The 4,312-nt window shown below is 41.6% G+C and overlaps 1 protein-coding gene across 1 annotated transcript in view; it reads right to left on the bottom strand.

The window, feature by feature from the left end:
- sema5a (sema domain, seven thrombospondin repeats (type 1 and type 1-like), transmembrane domain (TM) and short cytoplasmic domain, (semaphorin) 5A) overlaps nucleotides 1-4,023 on the bottom strand; it is a 378,077-nt gene extending 374,054 nt beyond the window's left edge. Inside the window, 1 exon segment of the mRNA XM_084325800.1 lies at nucleotides 3,706-4,023. The gene's annotated coding sequence lies outside the window, so the exon portion shown is untranslated.
- Nucleotides 4,024-4,312: the final 289 nt, after the last annotated feature.

Raw genomic sequence — 4,312 nt, 5'->3', positions numbered from 1 at the left:
CAGCTAAGCAAAGTCTTTCAGAAAATGTATAACAGCCTATACTCCCACATTTACATGATCCAAAAAACAACAACTAAAAAACTGTATCGGGGCTTTAACCGTTTATCACACACACACACACACACACACACACACACACACACACACACACATTCACTGTGATCGAGATTAGTGAGATTAGTGCTCTTGCATCCACACAGTAGGGGCCAATAAGCAGAGCCCAGCTCGGTTAGACTATCTAACACACCCTCCCTCACGTGTCGTGTATATATTTATTCTTACCATATATATCTATCTATCCATATCTGTCTGTACATAACTGCATATAATCCTTTTTACATATCTGTAGATACTATATCTATATCTGTACATATCCCTAGCCTACTCTTACTAGTTACGCTGCCGGCCAGTATGACTTACTACCATAGTGTCTTTATACCTTTATCACTGTACATATTAATACTACAACTCTGTACATACATCTGATTAGCACTATTACTCACTATTATATTTGATACCCAGTTTAATCACCTATAATTGTATATTGCTGTTGCACTTAACTGTTACATTTGCACTCTGGTTGGATGCCAAACTTATTTTTGTTGTACTGTACTTGTGCTGTGTGATGACAATACATTTTAATCGAATCTATCTAATCAAATCGAGTCTAATCTAATCTCACCTCACTGGCAGCAGTTGCCTCGGCTCACTGGTAGCAATGGACCAAAATGTAAGTTCTGATGATTTTGAAAAGAAATGCATTCAATTAAACATTGCAATATTTTCTTTCCAGCCATTTGCTGATGAGCCAGTAGTGTCTCTGTGTCGTTCGTCCTGATTCTCCATGCAATGCGTTGTGAACAGCAGGACGTTCAAACAGAGTTCTTTTCCACCTCTTAAAAAGGAACCTGAACCAATTCAGAGAAAAGGTAAAAAACACAAAGTGGAACCAGGTGAGGATTCGTCCTTGAAGTCGACCAAAGACTTCCAGGACTAATCCAAGAAGAATAAACAAAACTAAAAAATATATGGTAACACTTTATAATACAGCCCACGTTGTACAGTGTAATTACCCCAAATGTACAGTGTAATTACACTGAATTTACGGTGTAACTTTGTATGAATCTGTACGTATAAAATATTGACCGGCTCCTACTGGTACTTAAAATGTAGATGCAGAAGAAAACAAGACAACCAGGAACAATTGTGGATCTAGATTTAGAGAGTAACTTCCTGATATCTACCCTGAATGTGAACTCTGCTGTACCTACATTTAAGTAAGAGTAGGAACCAGTGAATATTTATTTATGTACGGATTCATACAAGGAAGTTACACAATAAGTTCCGGGTAATTACACTGTAGGCCTACAACGTAAACTGAATTGTAAAGTGTTACCAAAGATATTATCCCCCCCCCCCCCCCCCCCCCCCCCCCCCCAATACTTGCGTCTGATTTGTATGCAGTGAAAAGAGATATGCTGACCAAATGTTTTCATCATCTTTTTGGGTGTCGGGTTTCAGCCCAGTGGCATCGTTCTGATAAAGAGAGGTGAAGCACTATGGCAGGGCTATTCAACTGGCGGCCCGCGGGCCAGATCCGGCCCGCGGGATGATTCTGACCGGCCCGCCAAGATTACATGATAATAAAAAAATAAAAATAAATAAATAAATAAAAAAAAAATTAATTTTTTTTTTTTTTTTTTTACTTTTTTTTTCTTCATGTCAACGTTAACACGCACAATTGAGCCAAAAGTCACTCAATTAATGACAGATTTCATTGATAAATTGAGGGAAAACTTTGCAAGTCGATTTGATGATTTGACATGTCCAGAGAATTGATGCATTTTGTGAGCAACCCATTTGCCAATGTAGCTGCTATTTCCACAAAAGGACAAGAGTTCCTTGCATCACTTCACATTGATGAAGGTCTCCTGCAACTTGAAATAATTGACATGCAAGCATCATCTGCTCTGAAGCAGGCACTTGAGAATGAATCCACCACAACATTTTGGATAAAGTGTATTCATGTCAAGACATTCCCCAAAATAAAAACGCTGGCAATATCTGTGCTAACAATGTTTGGCTCAACATACACCTGTGAATCCAGTTTCTCTCACATGAATGCCATTAAAACAAGCAACCGTGCCTCCTTGACAAATGAGCATTTGCATCACTGTTTGCGGGTAGCCCTCACTTCCTATGAACCCTCTTTCTCTGCCATTGCCCAGTCAAAGAAGTGCAATCGCTCTCATTAGATGTGTGTATGTAGGCTAGGCCTGTCTGCCCCCCACCCCCTGATGTTTGAGAGTTAAGAGTGGACAATAAGTGCTAATAAGATGCTGTGATTTGCTGTTGTTGCACAGACATGAAGCACTTTTTCATAAGCTCAGCTGCACTATAAATGTGTTTTTTTGTTCAAGTGTTGATGTTAGAATGTTCAGATGCACATCATGCACTTGTTTCTTTTTTATTTTATTTTTATATTGAAATGTTGAAGAGGAGATGTTGCAGTTGTTGCACAGTCATAAATGAAGCACTTTTTGCAGGAGATGTTGCAGATGTGGCACATAAATGAAGCACTTTTTTTGAAAAGTATACTACTTTTGCAATGTAGTTAAATAAAAGTTGTGAAAATGTGGTTGCGTGTTGTGTCAAGTGTACATATATTCATAGCACGGGGAGGCGCCGTGGCAGTCCGGCCCCTGGCCCCTTGGGTTTCTGACAATGTGGCCCCCTGAACAATTTAGTTGAATAGCCCTGCACTATGGGATGGAGAGTGCCAAAGCAACCAAGCAAACCAAAAGAATAGCTCCAAAACACAGACACACAGCAAAACACAGACACACAGAAAAAACACAGTCCACAGCTTGAAAAAGAATAAAGTTGAGTGTGAATATGTTGTCTGTCAATGTAAAGGGGCTGGTTCTCACACACACTGACAGCGAAGAGGTTTAGAGCTAAAAGTCAAAGTATACAATGTTTGCCCTCCCTACAAGAGACTGTTGGTTTCAACAGTCCAGGCATATGCACTTTGATATGATAACTATTTGCTATAGACTATTTAGGTCTGTAATGCACTGTGATACCATGTAGCTGGACATTCCAAATGTGTGGAATGATGCTCATATGTGATTTATTTTTGCATGCCTTCTTCAGAAGAGCTCCTTTGTGCGCCTGCATCAATGAATGCTGTCATGCTTCAAAAGATAGACTCAAATCAAATGTCCTAATGCTGAAATGCATTCAACCAGACTAAATCATACAGGACTAACATACATAGGCATAGATTTGATGGATATTTTGGTAAAAGTTCTCATAGGAACTGGTGATGGTCCTACTCTGTGTCAGCGCCACCCAGTGGCAAAGCAACCACAAGACAACACCATGCAAAAACTTCTAAAAAAACTAATTCTGCCCCATTCCTCTGTGATATGCCGTGCGTGCATAATTGCATATCATTTTCGTGTTGGTCGTTTTCGTGTTGCCATGATGAGGCAATATTGAGGCATTTTAAAATAAGGGTAAACCCAAATGTATGCAGAGAAAACACTGATAAAACAGCACTCACACACTCTTGGAAAAGGTAGCCTATATAATGATTATTTTGTGGATTTTTTTTTCTTGTCGGAATGCGACGGTCTATAATGAAAGCAGATGCGTATAAAGGTGTAATAATCACAGGATAGAAGATGCATTGCTCCTTACCAACTGAGCTGCCCAACTCCCGGTCATCTAGTAGGGAGCGACGCTGGGAGTCTCGTCCAGTGAGAAGATTGCAAGAAAAACAAAAGCAATAAGAAGGTAGACGGGAGGTGAAATATCCCCGCTTGAGTTCTGTCTCCAACCAATACGATCTCCGTAACTCCTTCTCTGTCTGTGGAAACGTCTCTCTCTCGCTCTCCTTTGACTGTCTGTCTGTCTGTCTCTCTCTCTCTAGCTCTCTGTCTCTCTCCCTCCCTCTCTCTCTCTAGCGGAGCGGTGTATTTGTCGCTCTGTAGCTGAGACGCGCTCCGTCCCAGTGTGGCTCCTCCGCGCACGGGTTGAAACCGGACACCGCGCTGCGCCACGGAACCGCTCGACGGGGGGACGAGGGTGCACAGAAAGCACTGCGGGGGGGGAGACCGTTAAAAACTTTCTCGCAACTAAATATTCACCCTATAATAAATATTCAACCGGAGACGCGGACTAGATCTGAACGCGTCGGACAGCAGCGCGCTCGACTGGCTCTCTCGCATCGCGTTTATTTTTTAAAGGGAGAAGAGTGCAGTAATGCGCGCCCCCACAAGTGCGTCCAGTCCGCCAGCAGCAGCAT

The sequence above is a fragment of the Notolepis coatsorum genome, assembly GCF_963971535.1.
Source record: "Notolepis coatsorum genome assembly, chromosome: 12".
In the NCBI taxonomy this organism is placed as follows: domain Eukaryota; kingdom Metazoa; phylum Chordata; class Actinopteri; order Aulopiformes; family Paralepididae; genus Notolepis; species Notolepis coatsorum.
The sequence above is the reverse complement of the archived record's forward strand: the minus strand, read 5'-3'. Positions and strand labels throughout refer to the sequence as shown.